Genomic DNA, 27,079 nt, shown 5'->3' with positions numbered 1-27,079 from the left:
TCTAGTCCCTTATTGATGATCTATAGATGATCCAATGATCTAGTCCCGGCAGTGAAAAATAGGTCATGATTTCCTTTTCTGAACATGACTTTCTTGAAATGAATACCATCTCTGCAGTATAGTTGGATACGAACAAATGCATTCACACCCAGTGCCTCATCTTGACACACAGAGATACCATGCTCTTCTGTTGACACTCCCAAACACTTTATTTCCAAACAGCAACAAGGAAAAACAAAGGTTCAAGGGTATTTTCTCAGTAAGCTTACAGCCATTTACAGTACTAGATGTTGACTCGCCATGGTCAGCAATCAAGCACCAGCACAGCCACTCACACACTGGCCCCATGGGATGTAGGATAAAATAAGAACAAAAGCAAGAAAACTCCTGGGTTGAAACAAAGACAAATTAATAGGTGAAGGAAAGAGTATAAAAACAAACAAATGATGCAAAGTCATTCATTCACCACCTTCCACAAGCAGACCAATACTCAACAATTCTCCAAGCAATGGCTACCTTGGAAAGATCAAGCACCTAGTTTTCATTGCCAAGCATGATGCTGTATAACATGGAATATCCCCCCTCTGGCCAATTCATGTCTGCTGTCCTGGTTGTATCCTTGTCTAACTTTCTTGACCATGCCCGGTCATTGGGGGGTTAGGGTGGAGGGGGAAACAAACAAACAAACAAATTGATACCATGCAAGCAATGATCAGCAACAGCCAAAATATTAGTGAATTAGTACCACTGCATTATCCACAAATAGAAAACACAGCTTTCTTCATAGCAGTTTGTATGGTGCTATCTCCACACCAGTCAGTCTAGTAAAATAGAAAGAACAAGCATTAATCTAACAAGCATAAATCTAATGATGTAATATACTGAGTAAATAAATAACAATGGAGTAGATATGAAGCACTGGTGACAGGTAGTGACATTGCAAAGAAGAGGAAAGATTTTGTTTGTTTTTAAAAGTATTACTATTACCTATTACCTATTATAATTACCTATTACCAGGGTAGTAGGTAATTTTATACTCCTATGACATAAAATTTTTGCTAACAGCTCAGTTATGAAAAGGTTCAAGACGACACGAACCCCTTCATTAACAGATCCCAAAGTCATGTAATGCCAGATATTTCTTTTATTGTCTTAAGCAATAAATCTGTGCAAAATATAAATCACAGAATCACAGAATTTCTAGGTTGGAAGAGACCTCAAGATCATCGAGTCCAACCTCTGACCTAACGCTAACAGTCCCCACTAAACCATATCCCTAAGCTCTACATCTAAACATCTTTTAAAGACTTCCAGGGATAATATAAAATATAAAATTATATTTTATTATATTATTATATTATAAATATATTTATATTTACTTATAAATATATTTATATAATTTATATTTATAATATATATTATAAAATATAAATCTGTGCATGGAATCATATAATTTTATAGGCTATAAATTAATAGCTACTAGCAGTTAGGCTATTTATTCTGACCTTTTTACCTGTGAAGAGCTCCAATTCACCTCTTCCAGATATTTCTAGTATTTCCTGGTCATCTTGCTTCCAGTTAACCCAACCTAATGTGGTCAACATATTGTTGCGTACTTAATGTTGCAGTGCTTTATATGTGCTGAACTACTCTTTATTCACTTATTTATTCTTTCATTTTGTATAAGATTATTTGTACAAGATGCAGGAGTTTTCATAAGATAAGCGAGAATATGAAATAACATTAGTATTTGAAGAATATGGTTATCCATCATTTGGAAATAATTGCATCATAAAATGCAATTTCTACATTCTCCTACACTACAGTCTGCAAGGCCTGCAGGTAGAAGTTGTGACCCAGATCCATATCATGGTTAATATACATTTTGTTATTACCAGAGCTTTAGATCTGATTTAGTCTCAAAAATTAAGATTTTTTTTTTAAATAAAATTTTATATTTTTTTCCTGAGTAGGTTCTGAATCACCTCCATCGTGTGCCTCAAAAGGTAATACAGAGGAAACAAACAAACGTTTTCAAATATCATAAAAATCTGAAAAGCAGATTGTTGTTTTAAGTGCTTCAGATACCTCTTACTTGCAAAATACTACTATGGCATGTTTTCTTCTTAATATTGTCAGAGTTGACAAAGAGGTACCGTGAAAGTTTATGACAGTGGTACTTAAATTATTTCAGCTTCCAAAAAAATCTGAACTTTTTAAAATGTAATTTTTAGAAACATAAAAATATTTGTTTCTAAAGTATTTTCCCTATGTTCCTTTCCCATTTTATTTGCCTCTCAAGCATTCTCCTTCTTTTTTCTTTTTGTATTCTACCACAGTGAAGAGTGGACATGATGCGGGGAAAAGAAAATCAAATAACCGCATTCAACCTTTCTTAAATCTAAATTTGTGTAATTTTGCTTTCACATTTTACAAAGAATAATATCATATTCTTATTGCCATTATCTATCTCACTGTTAATGAGTTAATTAAACAATCACTTTATTTACTATTTGAAGCAGTCTTTTTGCAAATTAAGAATGTGTTTATTTCCTATTCTCTAAAATAATACAGATCTATAGTCTACATGAAGCTTTCTGTGACTATTTATGGAGATGTATGTTTAACATTTCTGAAAGTAATTTTGCTAGTATAGGTTATAGAACACATACACTCTTTGCTGGGTTAAAAACTGGCTGGAGAGCCAGGCTCAGAGAGTAGTGGTGAACAGAGTTAAATCCAGCTGGCAATTGGTCGTGAGTGGAGTTCCCCAGGGGTGAGTGTTGGGGCCCATCCTATTTAATATTTTCATTGATAATTTGGATGAGGGAATTGAGTGCACCCCCGGTAAGTTTGCAGATGACACCAAGTTGGGGGGAAGTGTCGATCTGCCAGAGGGTAGGAAGGCCCTTCAGAGGGACCTGGACAGGATAGGTCAATGGGCAGAGACCAATGGGATGAGATTCAACATGGCTAAGTGCTGGGTCCTGCACTTTGGTCACCACAACCCTATGTAGTGCTATAGACTTGGGGGAGAGTGGCTTGAAAGCTGTAATGAAAAGGATCTGGGTGTGTTGGTCAATTCTCACCTGAATATGAGCTGGCAACTGCTAAAAAGGGGCATGAACTCTACCTAATCCTCTTTCCAATAAATGTAGGATTATATATACAAAAACAGAAAAAAGGTCTTTATTCTAGCACTTTCCCCCCTCCTCCCCCATTGTTACATGGAATAAAGTAACTCAATCATTTTTTTTATAAATAGAATGTATTGCCCAATTCACATCATGTATCAGATGTACTTCACATGTTAAAAAAGTATTCACATATTTGATCATAATATCCAAAAAAAAAGATTTTGTATTTTGCACAAATTTTATTTTGTACAAATTGTCAGAATGCTACTAAGAAGAGTAAAAAATTGTATGTGTAACTTGTATGTGTAACTTATGTTACGCAATTGCCAAACATTATTTTACCTCTGAGTAAAATCAGATTTTACTGAACTTCTGTTCAGCAAAAAAATGCAGGTTTGTTAGGTCTTGCAGATCTAAACCACACAGCCTTTGGTAGTAACTGCTCTGTAATTGTTTGCTTTTAACTGCAATTTCCGTATTATCAAAGACTGTTATGAGACTGAGTAAGGGGTTACGGGCTGTATCGTCACATATGTTAAATCAGAAGACAGTTTTCAGACCCTGAAGACAAACTGACTAAACAGAAGGCCATATACTCCTGGTGGCATTCAGGAAAATTGAGTGCAGAACAGACTGAAAAAATATATTAACCCTAACCTTGTGAATTGTAACAGAGAGAAGCCAAATATTCCTCTTCGTCTTGTCTAGATGTGTCAGAATAGGAATCTGAGGAACTAAGTGTGGTCTTAACATTTTTAATGCTTCATGTTCATTTTTCATGAACTGCCTCACATGCCTCACTTATGTGCCTCAAGCTAGTAAATTCAAAATATATTACCTGAGAAGTCATAGGTTAAATATTGATTCCACAAATGTTGCAATATATATATAAAGATCAAAAATCACCACTCAACAGAACCCCCACCCCGCAAAATAAATAAAATCCTGAAACAAAATGCTCTAACAGGAACAGAAGGGATTAATTAGAAGTCTTTCACACAGGTCAGTATGTCATTGCCACCATAATAAAAGCAAAAAACATAGACCTCAGACAATGGATAGCAATTGCTTAGTTACAAACTTTCTTTTTCAGTAAGCAATCTGCTCCCCAAGTGAGCAAAAGATGAATGTGGAAAAATTAAAGGAAGCCTTCTACACCTTCAACACAGTACCTAATTTTGTTATTGAATGTTTGTTCTTAAGGATATATATTTTTTTGTAGTTGTTGTCATTTTTTGTTTGTTTGCTTGTTTTCCAGGTTATACAGCATATTGAGAGCACAGACATTTCCGAGTACAGATAATAGCAATTTTAGTGCAAAAGACAACAATGAAAACTCAGTATCTGATAAAAACAGAACTATGAAATTTGCCAATAAAAACAGCTAAAACAAAGAACAGAAAAATCAAAGGAAGGTGGTTCAGGACATTACAGAAGAAATTAGATAGTTCAGAGCTTACATTGGACTACACTGACTACATAAGGGAAAGAAATGTTAGATAAAGGTGACTGAATAGCTTGATATGAAAACACAGCCAATACACCAGGAGTAAAACGTACCCAGTTACGTAGGATCAATTTTAATATCATCAACCAAAGGAAAGGAAAGAAGACAATCAAAAGCAAGAGGTAGATTCAGATGTGGTGAAAAGGTCACTCAGGCTTCACATTAAATATTTACTCTTTTTTTTTTTTTTTTATTTTACTTTTTTAAAGTAAAATAAGTGTTTAATATACAGAAGCAAAGCCTATCACCATTTTTTTAGTAAGTAAAGCCTTAACCTAACTAATCACCAGAAGAGCACTGAAGTATTTCACTATGCAACTCTGGAGCAAATTTGATAAAAAATGCAAGATACATGCCATGTCTCTTGGAAAATGAGCTACTGCAGTTATGTATGATATTCTGGTTATGAATGAGAGGAGCCAGTTTGACCTGTTAGAATTGCAATGATTTATTTTTAAGTGTATATGAGGAAAAAGGCACTTCTGTTTATCCCTTTAAAAGCCTGTAAATGATAATGCATGGCTTTATTATGGATTTGTAATGTAAGAAAGGAAAAGGATGTATATTATAGCTCAAACATTTACTACTAAACACAAAACTTCTAATCTTTCATTCTTCCTAAATTAGTCCAGAAGTGCTCACCTCAGACTCCAGCCAAAGTCTGCAGACCGTGAACTGCCACTAAGGAAACTGGAATTTATTGAGTGTTGACTGCTCTGTGAACTTTTGACTCTTAAGATAGTCGTGTTTGGACTTTGTGCAGTTTTTATTTCTTACAATATACAATTATAGCCCTTATCTATTCCATTAGACCCAAGATTTAATTGTATTGACACATGACCAGATCTGTTTCATTAATTAAGTTTCTTGAAACATCTATGATGGAAATTAATGTATCAATGAAAATAGTATTTTATTTTTTTACTTATTCATCAGAATCAGTAAAGTACTGTCACTTACTATGGCTCTAAATTGCAGGAATATTCATTAAGATAATATTTTTTTCTTAATCATACTTAGCAACTAATAGTGAAAAAATATATTTATTTTTCAACAGCTGTTAAAGGATGTAAGAGTTAGCAGAGAATACTGGAATCATCATAGCCTGTATACCTATGGTTCAGTAATCTTCCTGTGTTTCAGGACATATTTTTCACTGTCACTTTCTATCTGTTACAGATTACATAATTTATCACAAAAACGAAAATATAACTAATGATATAAAATTAAAGCAAAAAACTCCCAGATGACAAAATAAGAAAAACAATTTCTGATTGGGTTTAAAGGCGAAGTGCATTATATAACAGAAAAGTTTAGATAAACTTAATCAAACAGTTTTTGTGTAGTACATATCTTTACAATAATAATCCCATGATAAAATGAAACAGAATTACAAGTGGATGGCAGCTGCTTATTTCTTCTCTCTTATGTCATTTCCCTACCATTTAACATACAATTAAAACAGGTAACACAGGATGTGATGAGGTAGTTCTATGACACCACAAGACAGGAATATTATGTAATTCTATGCAGCACTTTGGTCATTAAAATACACTTATTCCTTCATGTTTTATATGCTAGGCCTAATTTGAATTAGTATCTTCTGTGTCTTACAGATTGCCCTTTTAAAATATTTAATTATACAATTTATATCTAACAGCTAATTTATCCCTGTTCTTTTACTGTTAGATAGCTCGATAACGTTAACCCTCCCATAGGACATTACTGATGGATATATATGAAATATCTTCATATGTGGACAGTAAGTGAGGACTGCTACCCAAGTTACACAATTTTCATCTCTTCACGTCTTCAGCCGATGCTTCCTTTCTCCGTCCCATAGCCTGTAGATATATATAGTAAGATATATATATGTAATCACTATGTTCCACTTTCCAGCGTAGAGTGTAGCCCTTACCATTATCTAAAAAAATAGATCAAATAATATTACATGGATTTGCTTAAGACATTAAAATCCAAAGTGTTATGGCTAATATGTGTCAGACGTTCCTCATAATTTCTTAAACAAAGCTATATTTCATTTCTCAGAAAGCTGTACCAAAACCTTTTAGTTCCCCCCCCCCTCCCCCCCCCTTGTTCTGGAAAACAGAACTACTAATATCTCTCATGAATTGTCTTCTGCATCTTAATGCAACTCCAAAAGAGTACTTAATGCTTCTGGCTAGCTAAAACATTTTTATTTTTCAATTTCAGAGTCTCTCTAGTTGAGAATCACTCCCCTTTCTTGATTTTTCATGCCTTAGGAAAAACGTATTACACATCGGGAGGCAGTCACCTTGATTGTCTGTCATTATTCTTTTCATATGATTCCTATCTCAACACAAAGTAGTTTTATTCTCCCATGACTAGAAAGCAAGATTTTTTGAGTCTCAGTGATGAGGTTTTATACTACTGTGTGAATCACCAGGATTTCCGCTGTTACGCTACACTCGTTATGCTGATAATCTCTAACTTTCAAACGAAGTCTTCACTAGACAGTGAGGTTAATTACAGAAGTTTAACAGCTGCTTCACTGTAACATATACACTCTGCTCACTGACGACTACTTCAGTAGTCATGTTTTTGAAACTTGACCAACAGCAGTCTACTTTCAGTCATTTTAAGATGTGTCTTTCCAAAAGGTTTCTTTTATAAGAAACAGTCTGCACAGATTTGATGCTTTTCCAAGAACTAAGTTTCTGAACATTTCTATCCATTACCATGTATATAAAAAATTAAGAAACCTTTGGGATCTTCCCAGAATAATGCACACCAGAAAGCTTCATGTTTTCCTCAAGTTTTCTGTGTGTAACTACCACTGACCTTGTCAGCAAAGGCTCTTAATGCTTAATAATGCTTAACTCAACAACTTGTTAAATTGTAGACATGCTTTGTATTAATCAATAAATAATTGTTAAACCTTTGAGCTTTCTACTTTATACTTCCAGAGTTTCTTTGTACCAGATACCCAAAAAACATGACACAAAGAGGCCTAAATACCAAAAGCCATATTCATCTACCTAGCAATGAAGATTAACCTTGTCATAGAGACTAAAATCAGTGCCTGGTGTCCAAGCATCAGTGATTGATCCACACCAACAAACTGTCTGACGAGGTCTCCCTATTCAGCCAGCAATAAAATAAGCAGTAGCAGTGCTGGAGCTTAGATTACTTAAATGCAGTACTTTGTACAGCTATGTCTCCTCAATGGACTACAGAAGGGAATCCAGGGCTGGCAACCATGCAAGCACTCTGAATAATTCATTGCTTCTTTGAATGTAGACATCACAGTATGCAAAGTGACTAAAGTAATTGCAGAGTGTGCCCTCCATCCGCTGTAACAGAAGATTTTAGCCTTTGGTAGTTCAGAAATTTCTGTAACATGTCATTGGAGTGATTATGTCTTTCATACTTCGTGAAGGAAATATGAAATTCTAGCTAAATAAAAAGTTGAGGAAAAACAACATTGCTAAATTTGTCTCCATTGATCTCATTCAGACCTGGCTTTTTGTCTTTTCATTTCTTGGTGCCCAGTGGGAAACATCAAGGAAGGGTGATACATCAGCTTTCACCATCTGCAAACTAAGAAGGAAAAAAAGACTCATTTCATTGCACAACAAGTCTAAAGTGAAGTGAAGGCAAAAAGTTCAAAATGCCATTACTTTCTGTCAGAAATGGATCTTTAAAAGCAGATAAAAGCTGATCATGTCCCTAAAGTAAAATAAACCAGAAAATGACAGGAAAAGATATTTATAGGGAATAAAAGGAAAGTGCTTTGCTTTGGAATCAGGCCATAAGGGAAAGTGAAGCTAAGGATAATTCATTTCACAATCCTCCCCAGGCTGTATTAGTCTTCTGCAATTTTGCTGAATAATGTTCTTTCCTGAAATTGTGGCTTCTGGTTCATTTTATTTTTTTTTTGTATACTAGTATTTATTGTGATTACCCTAGCCTTCTACAATATTTTAAATTTATATCCAAAAACACCCAGACTCTTGAATATATACATTTAAAAAAAAAGAGAAATGGCAATTTTCTAACAAACTGTACTTTATATTGTTCAGTTACTTCACTTATGAAAGTGTCAGATTATTTTTAAACTTTTAAGTCACTATTTAAAAAGCTAAGCCTCTACATTATTCCAATTGATCAATCTCCCTAAAAATCAGTGAAATTTAGTCCCTGCTTTAAGAAGTCTTTAGATGGGATAAGCCTGTGTTCAAATTACAAATGTTTAAAATATCATGCATATTCATGAATACCACACAAATTGTTGTTGAGGGAAACACATTGCCACAGCAGTGGGAAAATCATAAAGAGAAAATTTAACTCTATTCATAATTTGAGCTTTGATTCATTAAACATGGGAACACTTAAATCTAAGCATTTTTTATCATACTTTAATTATCCTGTCTGTAACATGCAGCCAGCATGTGTGAGTAAATTTTAACAGAGAACATGCTAAGAAAAAGGATGCTGTAATGGACTTTAAGTATGGCTTTATATCATTTAAGAAGATGGTTGGGGAAGGTGGAATTCTGTCAAGAAAACTAAGGTACCAGCAAACAATATGATATGATAACGGCAGATCGAAAGATCCATCCAAAAATTAAGATAAAATGCAATGTGTTTATTTTTTCTTAACGTAAAACAGATGGCATATGTATGGACAAGAAATGGGTGTTCACGTCAGTTGGGAAAGCCATCCATCCTTCTGCTGACATGGGCCCAGTAAAGTCCAGTCTCTAAGTGAAGAAGGGAGCTAAAAGATCCTCTCTCCAGGGGATTTCTGTTGAGCCAGGGAGATTATACAAAGGTAGAAATAGCATAAAAACTTGAAAAATACATTTGAAAGGATGATGTGCCAATAAAGGAGCAAGTAATTATTAATCTTTCATCAAAAATTTCAGTCATGTTTATGATGTACAAATATTAATAAGAGAAGGTCAAGACCTTAGCCTGAAGTATGGAAGGAAAAAGAAAAAACAGGTTAGAGAACAATTTAGATGAATCAGATGTTTTCAACTAACTGGATCCGAGGAACTTTTTAATGTACTTTAAAAAAAAAAACTCCAAGAGAATCTTAGAATTCTTTACATGACTTTTTAAGAGCCTGAGAACAAGTACTAAATGTCTGCAGAAAAGCATGTATATAAGATTTTATAAATAAGGAAGAAAAAGTGTCTGGAAACCAGAACTCCAGGGGTAGGTTCAGTTTAATTCACAGAAAAAAATACCTAAGAAACAATAGAAAAAGTACTCCAAGTAGTTCCATGCATCCTAAATGAAGTAGAGATTTTAGGAAAACAGACAGGTTAGAACAGAAAGACGTTTAGATGTAGAGTTTAGGGATATGGTTTAGTGGGGACTGTTAGTGTTAGGTTAGAGGTTGGACTCGATGATCTTGAGGTCTCTTCCAACCTAGAAATTCTGTGATTCTGTGAAAACAATCTAATTCCCCTTAGGATAGAAAAGGGGATATAGTCTGTCAGATATTTTGACTTAAGTAGACTTCTGATCCTGCTTTATATGAAAATTCCTCATAATAAAAATGTTACAACATTTGCAAACAAATAAGAGTAATAATTGCATTATAAACATGTTGCAACATGATGGAAAGTATTTGAAAATTCATTCTCAGAAGGCTAACATCAATGGTCTGGTAACTGGAAAAATTCCCATGGAAGGGTGTCATAAGGATGACATGTAAGCAGAAACAACTCGGGATGTAACTACAGAATGAAGGACAACTAGCTTTTTTGTACTACAGGGTCTAGGAATTTTAGCAGATTACAGTCAGAAAGTCTGTGATGATATGACAAGCAAAGCATACCTCTCACTCTTTTTGGCATTGTTAAGGTCTGTTTTGACAACTGTACATCAAATGTATGTTGACTGATGTAAAATAATCCAATTAAAAATCATCATGAGAACCTGGGGTCTCAAAATTGTAAACTACAGTGAAATATAGAAGGACCTCTCAAACACAAGGTTGGGGGACCACAAACTGCTACAAATATAAAATGCTGCTGTGAAGATAAAGCAAATAATGCATTCATCATATTGGTGGGGCAGAAAGCAATGAGCTTATATGTCTAGCCTGAATTTTTCTTTCTGCAGTTTTTTTTTGTTTTGTTTTGTTTTTTGTTTTTGTTTTTTTTTTTTTTTTTAAGGATACCAGGGCACTAGAACAGTGGTTTTAAGGTATGTTGAAAGAGACTTCAAGAATGAAATATATTGATCTTGTGCTGGGTGCAGATGTACTATGTAACCTTAGCCTTCTCTCATTTTCTATGATCTGATTAGTTGGTGAGGTGGCATTTAACACAGGTAGAAAGGATTAGTTTAACCAGTCTTCTTGAAATATAAAGAGGAGTTGAGTAACTTCTTCCTGACATGGTTTCTAAAGATGTCAGCATTAACATGTTATATTTTATTAAGGGAGATGTGAGCAGTCTGTAAATATATATGGAAAAGTTTTTTTTTTTTTGCCTTTTTTTTGTAAGCAGGAAGAGTTCAAATGTTCACTTGGAACAAGTGCAGCATTAAGCTTGTTCTGTAGTTGACATTTTTCAGGATAGGAACCAGGGACAAATCTGGTCTCAGAAATCACTGACATTAGCCTGCATAGAGTCAGCCCTGCTAGTCTTAACTGTGATAAATTAGTGGGGGTTTGTTCATTGTCTGAGGAATTTGGAGAATCTACTGAGGAGATAATGCGGCAGTTAGCGCGGCAGTTCGCGCAGGCAGGGCGAGCAGGCAGGGCGGAGAGCAACCCCCTGCCCACACGAACACCTCTTAACGACGGTCTTTAGCTAGGCGATAATGGTCTCCACAAGGCACGGAGCGCTCTGCAGGAGGTCGGTACACACCCAGACCGACTGCCCGTTAAAGAATGCAGCGGTTCAGGTCACCGGATGCAGGGAGTGTCAGAGCCTGCTGCTGCGGTCGGCGGGAGGCAGAGACGCTGCGTGCGTGAGGTGTGAGCAGGTGGATGACCTGATCCGCATGGTGGCAGAGCTCAAGGAGGAGGTCGAGAGGTTGAGGACCATCAGGGAGTGTGAGCGGGAGATAGACTTATGGAGTAACTCCCTGCAGGGCCTCAAGGAGAGGTACCAGGGTGAGACACCCCAAATGGGGGTGGACCCCCTGCCCTTTCGCCGACGGGCAGAGGGAGGGGATCTGGGAGTTGAGGAGGAATGGAGACAGGTCCCTGCTCGACATCGCAGGCGATGCCCTCCCCTTCCGGCCCCACCTTCCCAGGTGCCCTTACAAAACAGGTTTGAGGCCCTGGAGATTGAGAGACCAGCAACTGAGGAAGAGGTAGAAAGTGTTCCCAGGAGGACGCCTAGGGCAAGGAGGTCGACTCCACGCCTCAGGACTGCCTCCATCAAGAAAGAAAGAAGGGTGATTGTTGTGGGAGACTCTATCCTTAGGGGAACAGAGGGCCCTATTTGTCGGCCTGACCCTACCCGTAGGGAAGTCTGTTGCCTCCCTGGGGCCAGGGTCAGGGATGTTGCCAGGAAGCTTCCCAACCTGGTACGCCCCTCTGATTATTATCCTCTTCTGATAGTCCAGGCGGGCAGTGACGACATTGAAGACAGAAGCCTGAAGGCAATCAAAAGAGACTTTAGGGGGCTGGGACGGTTAGTGGACGGAGCGGGAGTGCAGGTAGTGTTTTCGTCCATCCCTACAGTGACAGGGAGGGGTACGGAGAGGACCAGGAAAGCCCACCTGTTAAACACGTGGCTCCGGGGCTGGTGCCAACGCAGAGATCTTGGGTTTTTCGACCATGGGGCAGTTTATTCAGCACCTGGTCTGATGGCCGTAGACGGGTCCCTATCCTTTAGGGGAAAAAGGATCCTTGGCCAGGAGCTGGCGGGGCTCATTGATAGGGCTTTAAACTAGGTAAGAAGGGGGATGGGGGTGAAGCAAGGATTGTTGGAGCTGTGCCAGGGGAAACAATGGCAAGGCCGGGGAATAAGGTAATGGCCCAGCTGAAGTGCATCTACACCAATGCACGCAGCATGGGTAACAAACAGGAGGAGCTGGAAGCCATCATGCAGCGGGCAGGCTACGACTTGGTTGCCATCACGGAAACGTGGTGGGACCAGTCTCATGACTGGAGTGCTGCTATGCCTGGCTATAAGCTCTTCAGAAGGGACAGGCAGCACAGAAGGGGTGGCGGTGTGGCTCTCTATATTAGAGAGTCTTTTGATGTTGTAGAACTCGAGGCTAGGAATGACAAGATTGAGTCCCTTTTGGTTAGGATTGGCAGGGACAACAAGGCTAGTGTCCTGGTTGGGGTCTGCTATAGACCGCCGAACCAGGATGAGGAGACGGATGAGGAGTTCTACAGGCAGCTGACAGAAGTTGTGAAATCTTCAGCGCTTGTACTCGTGGGGGACTTCAACTTCCCTGACATTCCCTGGAAGCACAATACAGCCCAGAGAAAGCAGTCTAGGAGGTTTCTGGAGAAAGTGGAAGATAGCTTCCTGACGCAGCTGATTAGTGAACCTACCAGGGGTGGTGCCCCGCTAGACCTCCTCTTCAGAAACAGAGAAGGACTGGTGGAGGATGTGATTGTCGGGAGCTGTCTTGGGCAGAGTGACCACAAAATGGTAGAGTTCACTATTCTTGGCGAGGCCAGGAAGGGAACCAGTAAAACCACTGTATTGGACTTTCGGAGAGCTGACTTTGGGCTGCTCAGGACACTAGTTGGTGCAATCCCTTGGGAGGCGGTTCTGAAGGGCAGAGGGGTCCAGGAAGGCTGGGCGCTCTTCAAGAGGGAAATCCTAATGGCGCAGGAGTGGTCTGTTCCCATGTGCCCAAAGATGAGCCAGCGGGGAAGAAGACCAGCCTGGCTGAACAGAGAACTGTGGCTTGAGCTTAGGAGAAAAAAGAGGGTTTATAATCTTTGGAAAAGTGGACAGGCCACTAGGGAGGACTATAAGGATGTAGCGAGGCTGTGCAGGGACAAAATTAGGAAGGCCAAAGCTCATCTGGAGCTCAATCTGGCTACTGCTGTTAAAGATAACAAAAAACGCTTTTATAAATACATCAACACAAAAAGGAGGACAAAGGAGAATCTCCATCCTTTACTGGATGCGGGGGGAAACTTAGTTACAAGAGATGAGGAAAAGGTGGAGGTACTCAATGCCTTCTTTGCCTCAGTCTTTAGCGGCAATACCGGTTGTTCTCTGGATACCCAGTACCCTGAGCTGGTGGAAGGGGATGGGGAGCAGGATGTGGCCCTCACCATCCATGAAGAACTGGTTGGTGACCTGCTACGGCACTTGGATGTGCACAAGTCAATGGGGCCGGATGGGATCCACCCAAGGGTACTGAGAGAACTGGCAGAGGTGCTGGCCAAACCACTATCCATCATTTATCAGCAGTCCTGGCTATCGGGTGAGGTCCCAGCTGACTGGCGGCTAGCGAATGTGACGCCCATCTACAAGAAGGGCCGGAGGGCTGACCCGGGGAACTACAGGCCTGTCAGTTTGACCTCAGTGCCAGGGAAGCTCATGGAGCAGATCCTCTTGGGAGTCATCACGCGGCACTTGCAGGGCAAGCAGGCGATCAGGCCCAGTCAGCATGGGTTTATGGAAGGCAGATCCTGCTTGACGAACCTGATCTCCTTCTATGACAAAGTGACGCGCTGGGTGGACAAGGGAAAGGCTGTGGATGTGGTCTACCTTGACTTCAGCAAGGCTTTTGACACCGTCTCCCACAGCATTCTCCTCAAGAAACTGGCTGCTCTTGGCTTGGACTGGCGCACACTTCGTTGGGTTAAAAACTGGCTGGATAGCCGGGCCCAAAGAGTCGTGGTAAATGGAGTCAAGTCCAGTTGGAGGCCAGTCACTAGTGGCGTCCCCCAGGGCTCGGTGCTGGGGCCGGTCCTCTTCAACATCTTCATCAATGATCTGGACGAGGGCATTGAGTGCACCCTCAGTAAGTTTGCAGATGACACCAAGTTAGGTGCGTGTGTCGATCTGCTCGAGGGTAGGAAGGCTCTGCAGGAGGATCTGGACAGGCTGCACCAATGGGCTGAGGTCAACTGCATGAAATTTAACAAGGCCAAGTGCCGGGTCCTGCACCTGGGGCGCAATAACCCCAAGCAGAGCTACAGGCTGGGAGATGAGTGGTTGGAGAGCTGCCAGGCAGAGAAGGACCTGGGAGTGATGGTGGACAGTCGGCTGAATATGAGCCAGCAGTGTGCTCAGGTGGCCAAGAAGGCCAACGGCATCCTGGCTTGTATCAGAAACAGTGTGGCCAGCAGGGCTAGGGAGGTGATCGTCCCCCTGTACTCGGCTCTGGTGAGGCCGCACCTCGAGTACTGTGTTCAGTTTTGGGCCCCTCGCTACAAGAAGGACATCGAGGTGCTTGAGCGGGTCCAAAGAAGGGCGACGAAGCTGGTGAGGGGCCTGGAGAACAAGTCCTACGAGGAGCGGCTGAGGGAGCTGGGCTTGTTCAGCCTGGAGAAGAGGAGGCTCAGGGGCGACCTTATCGCTCTCTACAGATACCTTAAAGGAGGCTGTAGAGAGGTGGGGGTTGGCCTGTTCTCCCACGTGCCTGGTGACAGGACGAGGGGGAACGGGCTAAAGTTGCGCCAGGGGAGTTTTAGGTTAGATGTTAGGAAGAACTTCTTTACTGAAAGGGTTGTGAGGCATTGGAACAGGCTGCCCAGGGAGGTGGTGGAGTCACCATCCCTGGAAGTCTTCAAAAGACGTTTAGATGTAGAGCTTAGGGATATGGTTTAGTGGGGACTGTTAGTGTTAGGTTAGAGGTTGTACTCGATGATCTTGAGGTCTCTTCCAACCTAGAAATTCTGTGATTCTGTGATAAGGTTTCACAACTCACGGCATTGTAACATGGGGACAAATGGGGAAAGGGGGTTGGGTAAACATTCTTGTTAAAACAAAGATTCTGTAAGATACCACCCACCCACCGCAAGACATCCTGTTTTGCCCCCACCTGAACACAAGCACAACGCGTGATCACCGGAGGAAGAATAACGACCCCCAACAACAGACTGCGCAGCGCCTAGACAGGCCAGAACTTGAATACTATAAAACAGCGACACTGGAAAGGGAATTTGCGTGCCGTGGCGGAGCGGAGACTCCCCAGCCGCCCAGCGCTGTTTTGCTTGTGTCTGCTTACTTGAATAATAAAATAATTTCAATAGACCAGTAAATTTTGTGGTCTAACTTATAACATTAATCATTGAGTGGAATCTGGCATTATACATGTATTCTCTCTTCACTTAAGACATCATTGCTTGGTGGAGGCAATATAGAATCAAAATTACACCAGACACATATAGGGGAAGAAATACATGCTTGTGGTATATCACTATCTGAAAAACTGGTTTACAATAAGGTGGTGCTTAAATTTTTAATTCCATCATAACTATTTCTAGAGATGACAGGCTAGTTTCAGTACTAGCTGTGTATCTTTTGGTAGAAAGAATCCAATATTCTATAGAATCCAGCTCTGAAAAATGGCCATAGAAATGTTTAATGAAAGCTCCAAATCTATTTGTTTTTACCAGGCATGATGATGTTTACAATAAAATAAACTAGTGAACCAAGGAAAATACAGTATTATAAAGTTTATCATATGGAGGTAAGTTTTCCAACATTGCTAGAAGGCCACAGTTGAAAACAGGAGCATGATAAACATGTCTATTAATGTTGTTAACAACAAGTTGTTTACAGAGCTAAGCCTAGATAACTGATACTAAATATAACTATTTAAACCACTGGAAAGAGAGTTCTTATCATGTAAACATAGTTGTACATACACAAAGTTAAACTGTACACATTTTATTCACATGCTTCTTTCTGACCAGCATCAACAGGAATATTTTTAGACACCTGATCTGGTGTCTGTGCTTTGTTTAGTGACTAAAAGATCAGGATCTTAAAAATTTGTCTGTTTTATTCTAAACTGGTTAGGGGAAAATCCTCATTAAATGCTTGAAAACTCATGAGAATTAAACATGAAGCAAAACCTGCACCAGCACTATACTGTCCACTAATAACAATTTTATTCCACTTTTCTTTGCAATGATTTCTAGTCTTGCATAGAAGTATTGTATATATTTCTGTAAATATATATATAATCGAACCCTGACCTGAAAGTTTGAGTCACATGCACATAATTTTGTTCACAGTTCTAGGCACTGCTTTGCAAATAAAACTATAAACTATTCCAAGATTTGAAGGAAAATCTGTCTTACCTCTGAGAAGAATTCATCTGGCCACCGGAGGGCAGTGCTGTTCTTCACCAATCTTACCAATCTTGTTTTCATCCTCGGTGGTATGGAACTGAAGAACGCATGTCAAACCATGGTTTAAGGGTGCAACATTGACAACAGCATCTTCATCGCTGTTCCTAATATTGCGCTTAGTATCTAAACCTAAGAGCTCAGACCATGGAAAATGTACAGAAATATTCCCACAGTAAGCTGTGTTGTAGATACAGTTTATCACCAGTGGCTAGGCAGCATTAAGTGTGTATGGCTTTTGGGGGATGTTTAAATGATTTATTTTTTTGTCTTTTTTTGACTATATTGAATCTATGCAACTCTAACAGAAACAATAGATTTCAGGTTGAGGTACAAAAAAATTGAAGCATTTAACAATAAATTATGTTTCTGAAAGTGACAGCCTTGACTTCTGCTCCAGGGCTCTTTTGCTGCTGTTTTATTGTTAGTGTTACAGTTGCTATGAAATTTTAGAGAACCACTGCAAAACAGACTTTTTTTTTTTAAAAAAATACTTCAGTTACCAGAAATTGTTCCAATTATGCTTTAAGTATTACATTTGTGTTTTGTTTTTTTTTTTTTTTCTTTGAGTAATTGCCAAAATTATTCTTTCATTCACTTGGGAACTGATGATCATACATACTGTGTGTGAACATTTCTGCTTCTTGGTAAAATGATTGCCTCATCATAAGAAGACTAGGAAAAGTAATGCATTACAGACAGCTGCATGAACTTCCTGGGTACAAAGCTTTCAGTCTTGCATGTGCATTTGCAAGATTCATTTTCTGTTCAAATCTCTGGAAAGGAAGTAACATAACAAAAATTCCCTTAAACAATTTATGAAAGTCTCTCAGATAAAGACAGATGGTCAAATGAATAAAAGTAGCCCTTTTCAGACACTTTTTCCAGCATCAATTCTCACCTGTAGTACTACATATTAAGATGAGACAAGCATCTTAGGTTCTGCTTTAGCACTGTGTGCGTAAATATTTCCATTATATCAACCTCAAATTTGGGGGGGGGGGGGGGGGGGGGGGGTTTACAACAGATTACAGTCACTCAACATTTCTAATACTGAAAGATATAGCTACACAAAAACTTCATTACAAAACCCATACAAATCCCCAGAGGCTTTCCTAGATGGTAACACCTCCTACATGGTGGCGTTGTCATGCTCAATTAAATGTAGTATTCTCTTCATGATTTTTATCAAAGTCCAGCCAAACTTATCAATAGCAGTAGATAAGAAACAAAGCTGAATATGATAGAGGAGACTTCTACCTAGATCATTATTCCTGGGCACAACAGAATGAGAGCTATCCTGGGGAAAGAACTGTGGTCCTGATACTCTGATCCAGACACATAAGTTTCAGGAAAGATTATGTTCTTGTAACTAATACTCTGTTTGCAAAACAATAGCCCCTACATTTTATTTTTTTTTTTAAAAAAAAAAGCAGAATTACATTTATGCATTAAAAAATCATTTCTAGGGAGCATTTCTCAAATAAAAATAAGTGAATCCAGTTGTACTCTGATTTCATCTGTCTATTCCTGGTTTCCACTTTGCTCTTTTTTTTTTTTTTTTTTTTTTTGAGAACTATGGAAACTGAAAACTGTAACTTTCTGTTGGATAACTGTTGCTTCATGTAGGAAATCCAATGAAGAGGATCTCTTTAGATTTGTTTACTCCTTACTGGCATCACCTGAGCTTCTCACACATGCAGGAAAAAGACCTAATCTTATACTAGTTTTGCATAGTAATGACAAAGTCCAAAATTCAACTTTGTGCATTTCCCACAATTTTTATATTTATATGTTTTTATTATTTTATATAGTCATCTTCCAGCCTTCTCCTCCCATCCACAGCTCAATTCTAATATGATCAACCTTCCAAATTAGTTATGAAGCTAACAAATCAGCAAATTCCACCCTATTTTTTCCATCTTTCTTTCCATTTGTATGTCTTCACATTGGACCGTAATTGGAAGCCAAAAGGAGAACAACAAATACTTTGTAAGGAAATATTCTAATCTCATTTTCTTACTACCAAGGGATTATAGTCATACAGGCTAGAATTAAGTAGTAAATCAACTTCCACTCATTTCTCTTAACTTTTGAACAAGAAGCACAGATAGCCAAATAGCCACAAGTTGCCTGCAAAGTGTCCTTGGTATTTTAGATGCTAAGGATATCATTAACAGAGGTTTTAATCTGAAGCACAGTAAGAGGAAAAATAGACATCAGTTTGTAAACTGTATTCCTAACATGTTTATCTACTTGTGTCTTTTTATTACTCTTTTATTGCTTCAGCCTTATTTTAAATTAGGGTTTATTTTTTCTCACAATGAAGGCAAATGAAATCTGATGATACAGCTGTAGGTTCTACAAGCTTGTGTAAATTCTTCAGAAGTTTCATTTACACTCATCTCCCTATTTTCATCTCTTATTGTGCAAGTCATAAGCTATGTCTTGATTTGACCTCAGAATTTGCTGTGACTTGAAAATAGATGTGTTAGCCTTTTTCACTTATAGCTCTGCATACATCTTCAGTATGGATGGTGGCATACATTGTTAAAAATCTTTTTATGGGGAAAGAGATTACACCTTATACACAAAGCAAAGGATTTATTGTTAGCAAAATAAAATCTTACACTAATGAAAATGAAGCAAAATAGTCACACTCACAGTTTAACCTACAGAAAAACCTAAATGTAGGTAATACCCTTAAAGCTGTTACACAGGAGGACTTACTAGTTTTCTATGCATCTAATGCATTATGCTTTCCTCTGGCTGCTAGGGCTAATAGTGGGAGTTTACTTTAATAGCAGAGGGATGCAAGGTGTCAACAGCCTCAGAGTCTTCCCATGAGGAGACTGATACTGGTGGTGGATTTCCTTTTAACTGCCTGCTCCCCACCCCCTTGCCCTGCAGCCCTCCCCTGTACCCCTGGGGCTGTGTGTCCTGTAGGGGTGGCTTGGGGCTGTCAGCCACTTCCCCAAGGGCACTTACAGAGCTGAAGACCAGACCAGACAATGGGCACTAGGCCACAGTGTGCTGGAGAAACCCAGCTCAACCCTGTGCAGGCCCAGGGCAGTGTGAAAAACACTCACAAGAACAATGTATCAGTGATAGTTTTAAGGGGTCTAAGTGATGGACAGCTAATCCACTAAGGCTTATCTTAATACAGTTGAAAATACAGTAAATACAGTTAAATTTTTTTTGGTTGTGCTTTCTCTATAGAAGCATACCCCATGGTAACACATTCAGAGGTCATTAGAAAGATTTTTTTTTTCCATTAACTGCACTAAGAAAACATTCCTGTTTCAAATATAAAACCTGTCTGTTTTAATTTCTGCAGTAACCACTAGAACACCAAGTCATTACAAAGTGAAGTAAAACTGAAGAAATAACACAGATACCTTTATATTGGAAAGTTGATTGTTGTTAAGTTAATAGCTAAAGGCATAAGATACAATATATTTTTTTTTCCTTTTAACACCACTGTAATTAACTACATTTTGAAAAGTATAAGGAATGGTTTTTCTTCTAAAGTCAATCTACTCCTATCACTGGTTCCACAATGTAAATACAGAAAACAATAGGTTATATTGACTTTTTTTTTAAATGACAGTCATTGGAAGAGAAGGTTTAACATGTATAGTCAGTAATAATAATGGGAGTATAAATTAGATCAGACTGGGAAAGGACATTACTTTGCATTCCTGTCACTTAAGTGACACTATTTAACTCCTCCCCTTCCTTTTTTCCTTCCCTCAGAATTATCCTATCAAACTCCAAGTCTTCCCCTTCTTTAATAGCAAGATCACTAGGCTCTTGCCAACTACATAACAAATACTGATTTTGATCAGCTTGTGACTGCTGCAGGGAAAATAGTCTTTCATCCATATAAATGGATAGGTGTAAGCAAATAGATGTAAATTTTCTGTGAATACACATATACTAAAATTAACAGTTTTTGAGAAGTGTATACATTTGGTTTTGGGACAGTCTTCCAAAGGTAAGCAAGAGATGACACACACAGAAGTTGTTCTAAAAAGGTAGGTAGAGTAAATAGTCAATGAAAAAAACATACAGACATTGCCCATCATAGAACACACCTGCAGCTCCTGTCACAGAGCAGCAAACTACTGTCCATCACTTTCTGTAGAAAATCTGGTACAATTTCCTGAGTCAGTTATGGAATATCATTTAAATGCTACAGCTAAAATATCTTTTTTTTTTTTTTTTTTTTGAAGAGACTGATGTGGCTATCTGGTGTTTAGACTCTTTGAAAGCATTTGATGCTACTAAATTGCATAGTCTCCTCCTATGTGACCTGCAGAAGATGTCAGCTGAATAAACTTCTTAAATGTCATTTGATTAGAGAATGCATTATAAGAACCAACAATCTCTTTAGCTGCTTCAAGAAGTTTTAATTCCATCACAATCTGTATGCACTGAGGATGCCTTTTCTTTTTTTCCACTAGAGTTTGGGAAGTGTGGTGCTTTAACTGAGGAACAACTGGAAGACAAAAACTGCTCATCTATCACTGCAGTGAAAACAGGAATGTTATTTCAGGTACTCTGCAGGAATGTGGTGATGATGGAGCTACACTTCAATAAAGTACATTTCCTTATAATCTCTACTCCAAAGATCATTACCAACATACAGTTCACAAGAGGTGATACAATTCACAAACAACTGCTTACATTTTTCATACAAAATGAAGAATACAATACCTGCTGAGATTGCTAACTAGCTGAAAAGCCAAAGGTTGCCAAATATGTGTTTGCACATTCATTACAAATTTAGTGAAGTTTATAGCATTTCATAACGCCCTCCCCCCTAAGTTGCCCCACAAATTCTTTCTGGAAATGTAATGGCAGTAGAAATAAAGTGCACTAATGAATGCTCTAGTCTGCTGCTTCCCCTTGACTAGTGATTTTTAGGGGACCATTACAAACATAGTACTCAAGCTAACACACAAGTATTTGAATAGCCTGATGATCTTCAATATCAGCTCCACCTGTGTTCATAGAAATGAGGTTTCATACAAATAACTGGCTATATTTACTAAGATGTCCAGATGGATAGATAATATTAATAACAGTGATGTAACAGACTCATGAAAGATATAGGCTTTAGTGTTACTGAACAGAATGAACAGAAATTTAGGTTTATACAAAAATAAAGCTCATGTTAGGTGTATACATATCTAAATGACGAATCTCAAAGAAATTTAACCTAACATTCTTGGAAATGATCTATTCTTTCAGGATACTCAAAGCCTTCTCTACTTCTCTGCTAATGACAGTCAGAGATTAGACTATACAAAAATACCTTTTACCAACTATAAAAATATATCCCAGACATAAGTGTGTCTTTGGCACAAAAGTAAATGCTTCCCCCACCCTTTTCCAAGACGCTGGATATAGTCTTTATTTTTAATATTTCCTTTAATTTAAAATAACACTTTTGGATGACGATAGGAACTAGCAAGATAAGGAGCCATCAGAACTGTTGCATTCAAGTTGTTATTGCCAAAGTTTGAGCAAAGGTTGGCATATTATGTTATAAAAATTTGAGGAGTTTCTCAATTATCCCATTAAACATTCTCATAATGCATCATGCTCCTTCATTCCTATGGAGTAAATAAATCTGTCCTTAGCCTAACAGGCTTTTTTTTTTTTTTTCATTTTCTTATTTACTCAGCCTTAAACCCTGCAAATGAAGAGGATAACCTACTGTAGCCTTAGAACTTCCCCAAGCAGTCCCTGTCTTTGCTCTGGAAACTGGTTAACAGTCAATGGGCTTATGTCCCCTGCCAAGTTTGGGAAGGTTAAAGCTGAAGATTAACTCCCAAGTAAGACCTTCTGAAAGTCATCGTCTGTTCCATAACACAGTGAGCCATCCTACCTGTCCTAAAAATACATCTATATCCTCCACCATTCCCAATCTGCTTTTAGTCAAGATGAGCAGCTCAGAGTGAATTTGATGTTTTTAGGCTGGGCTGAGACATGTATTATTTGTGGATGCCTTAGCCAAGGATTTCTTAAATGGCCATGTTAAAAATAACACTGGAGATCTTCTCCCAGCACACATGGCACACAGGTTATTAATGGGATTTCAGAAAAGAACATGACCTCTCATCGTATCAATATTTGATCAGGCAATAAACATGGCTCATTCAGCAACTCAGGGTTGACTGAACTCTCAGGGGTTACGTTCTGTATGTTAAGATGATAGCAAGCCATTTTATTGTCTACTGATGATACAACAGACACTATGCTGTTCTCTTAGCCCCTATACATTCTTCACATAGAGCTTAATAAATCTGAGCATCTTAAAGCATCTGTAATTTAAATCTTGAACCAGTGAAGAGTTGTATTTCTCTTTATCATAGTATTTCCCTATGATCCTAGAAGAGGTATGTGTTTCTGGGACTGGTTGTTTTATTAGTGTTAACCATCACCTATTACTGCAGCTTTCTTAATCTTTATGTGAGCCAAGATCCCATTTTAGTGAGTATTGTTCAAATATATAAGAAGAGCTCTCAAACTCTATCAGCTCCAAGATAAGTATGAGACTGTCAATAATGACAGGCATATGAAAATGAAGAGAAAAGGACATATTTCAGTCAGCCTAATACATACTGATGTCAACACACTGAGAACTCAATAGTTCTAAACAGTTTCTCACAGATTTGGACATCAGAGAATGCAGAGGATACTGGGAGAGGAAAAAAAACAGATATGAATAGCTGCTAGTCTAATAAGATCTTCATACAAATTGTTCAAGAAAAAAGTCTGAAAGATATCTGAAGAGCAGAAAAACACTTAACTGTTGAGACATTTTCTTCGCAGTCCAACATCATCCTCCATTTTCAGCAGTGAACCTAATAGAGATTAATAGCATAAACAAAGAACTCCCATGATACCAGAACTTACTCTGTGAGAAATGAAGCAGGGAGAATAACCTGCAAAATGATGCATTATTTAAGTATTGACCTGTGCAATGGCAACCAGCAGTCTGACAAATAAAAAAAATATGTATTTCCACATATTTCTGGGCCGCACTTTGCGGAGAGGATATTCTGAAATACCACTCTGTAAAACTAAGTTGTGGGACCAATAGTGATTATTCCTTAATCCTTTCCTAGATCATCCTTGCTTAATAATTCATCAGATTTGAAATTACCATTCCTGCAGTTTCAGCAAAGAATCATACTGTCAGGATAGTGGATTCCTGGACCAGCCCTAATAAATATATTTCTACATGTATGTTCAATTGCACTTATGCAATTTCATCCCAGCCGCCTTATTTTCAGCTGAAAGCACAGAAGGTTAACTAATAATGGAAGGTTCAAGAGACCAGGCATGCTGATGCTGGATTGAGCACACCTCACCAGGTGGGGCAAGAGCGTTCTAGGCAGTGAGCTACCTGGACTACTAAACAGAGCTTTAAACTACATTCATTGGGAAAGCAGATATACTTTTGAAAGAAAAGAACTAGGGAACACCAACTCTTTAGGAATCAAGAGCAAAATACCTAAAATGGTGATGCAGTCCAACTGAAATACCTCTACACCAATGCACACAGCACAGGAAACAAGCAGGAGGCGGCTTTGGAAACCACGGTGCAATTAGAGAAGTGATTTAATTGCCATCATGGAAATGCAGTGGAATGAATCATACAACTGGAATACTGCAACTGAGAGATACAAATGTTTCTGAAGAGATAGTCAGAGGGGACTGCTTCAGCTACAAGAAGCATCACGGTTACAAGCTCTCATCCTGGTGGGAGACTTAAACCACCCAGACATCTGCTGGGAAAGCTACACAGCAAGCAATCCAGGAGGCTTCTGTAGTGAGCCAAGGATGACTTCCTGGTCCAAGTATTACACAAACCAACCAGAAGAGAAGCATTACTGGACCTGGTGCTTATGAAAGGAGGCTGAGAGAATTTTAGCAGATCAGATAGGCTAATGAGCATGTGAAAGGAAGCCAAAGGAATTTCCGTAAATAAGACAGCCTAAGAGACATGTACTATATCTTCCTTTTATAAATGAAGACACAACTCAATCTGAATTTAGTAATATTTATAAAAGGCAAATAAACAGCACTGGATGCACAGGGAGTCTATAGTCTACCAACATGCACACATGAACATCGAACTTTCTAAATATACAGAACATTGCTTTTACATACTAAACCCACCCGAGTACACCTATACATATGTACAATCAGAAAAGGTATCTATTGAAACTTAAACATGGCAAAGTTTTAAAAGGCAAGTGTTTAACAAACAATCCTTTAAGTCTATTACTATTAACATCCATGATGGAAGGAGCATAGCTGGAGTTTGTAATCCCGGTAGAAGTGCTCCCACATCTTCCATGACTTCATTAATTTCTCTCAGATCATATAACAGTCTACATTTTCCATTCCTTTTCTTGATTACAAACACCAGAGAATTCTAGGGCTAGTCGTGGGAACAACATGTCTCACTTTAAGTTCAGCAACTCGGCCTTTGGGCCCTATGTATCCTATTTCTCCCGGATCAAAGGGAAACAGATCTAGGTGACGGTGTAGCAGAAGTATCAGTAAATGAGCCCACAGTTCCCTCACTACACTTTCCTGATTGTGGCCTCACATGGCTCCTTAAGGCCTCAGAGATTGCTCGCCAGGTGCCAAGCAATCCCACCACAAACTTGTTGTTTTAGTAGCAGAGTCCCACACCTTGACCTCAGTTTGGTCCCGTGTTTCAAGATCATTAACTGTCCGATTGTTAATAAGGAGAATAGGCTGTAAGGTTACCAGGACAGTCTCTGTTCCTAAGGACGTATGATTCCCCATAATGCGCAACTGCTTACCAGCGAGGGGCAGCAGTTGTGTGCATGGCTCCGCTTCTCTCTGCTTGAACTTCTTTCCAGCTCTCATGTGCCCATTTCCATCGACTTTCTATACAAGCTTCTTTGAGCAGTTTGCTGATCTGGCTGAACCTATCTTCATGAGGCAGTCAATGTCCCTGTTCCCTTTCCTGCTCCCCGTTCTGCAAGCCTGTCCCTATTCATCCCTTGTTTCTACTTCTTTATTGATGACATAACTTCATTACATCATGTTGCCTTTCCATCTTGAGGACAGGCTCCCCTCTTATACACTTTCTCCCATGGGAGTCCTTTTCAGAAGGACTTTTCATTGGTCAAACAGCTTTGCCTGGCAACCAGCAAACACATAGCAACTTCCACAGTAATAGCCACACCCCCACATCTCCCCCTTCTTTATTAATATCAACCATCTTCTTGACACGAATTATTACTCCATATATCAGAGTTAAGAACGCTCTTCAAAGTCAGGCTTCAGCTTTGAGGACTTTTTTTTTGGGGGGGGGAGGGGGGGGAGGGTTGCAGGGGGAGGGGTGTTGGTCTGGGAAGGGAGCTTAGAATCTACGTAAGAAATTTCACTGAAAACAGACAAGGTGAAAGAAATACTCAAACTCTTCAACATTAAAGAACTGAAGAACCCAGGAACACCTGCCAGCTCCTGAACTTCTACGCACCATCTATGTAGCTAACTCATAGAGTCACTAAAACTATTTCACAGAGAGGGCAGAAAACATGAAGGAAAAACAGCCTACTGGGGAATGCTGAGCCCAATTCACCACAACAGCAGAAAAGCACTCTAGAGCCTCAAACTCCCCCCAGGGAGGCACTTCCCCACAAGTCCTCAGGCTTCCTACATAGCAAAGGTCGAATGACCCATACCTGGCCGGTTTCACTTAACAAGGGTGGAGCCAAGACACCTTGTGGAATAGGCTCATCTACCTGGCTTCAAAGTTTTAAGGTCAATTGCTCCTTATCACTCATAGAAATAACCTGACAAGGGGCTGAGTGGTTAGGGTTGACCTAATGAATGAACTGCAAAAGTTGCACAAGGGTCGTATTTCTGTTAGACATTCTGTGAGGAAAAGTAGTACAGAGCCCGTTAAAATAAATAAATAGATAAATAAACACATGAAAGAAATAAAAGAAAAAAGAAAATGACCTTAAAGACAAAATTGCTATCATAGATTTTCATCTGTCTAGTCACGACAGATAAAGAATATAACAATCAGAATGATTTTTCTTGGCATTAATGTTATTTAACTCTGCTTTTCTGAGATGT

The 27,079-nt window shown here is 38.9% G+C and overlaps 1 long non-coding RNA gene across 1 annotated transcript; it reads right to left on the bottom strand.

The window, feature by feature from the left end:
• Positions 1 to 4,875: 4,875 nt before the first annotated feature.
• On the bottom strand, positions 4,876 to 26,740 carry LOC137850204 (uncharacterized). The gene is made up of 4 exons (XR_011092355.1): positions 26,680 to 26,740; positions 16,889 to 16,976; positions 8,145 to 8,226; positions 4,876 to 6,488 (listed from the first exon to the last, which is right to left on the bottom strand). It is a non-coding gene; the product is annotated as an uncharacterized lncRNA (long non-coding RNA).
• Between the last annotated feature and the right edge of the window lie 339 nt (positions 26,741 to 27,079).

The sequence above is a fragment of the Anas acuta genome, chromosome 1 (assembly GCF_963932015.1).
Source record: "Anas acuta chromosome 1, bAnaAcu1.1, whole genome shotgun sequence".
Taxonomy (NCBI): Eukaryota; Metazoa; Chordata; class Aves; order Anseriformes; family Anatidae; genus Anas; species Anas acuta.
This window is presented reverse-complemented; position numbering and strand designations above follow the sequence as displayed.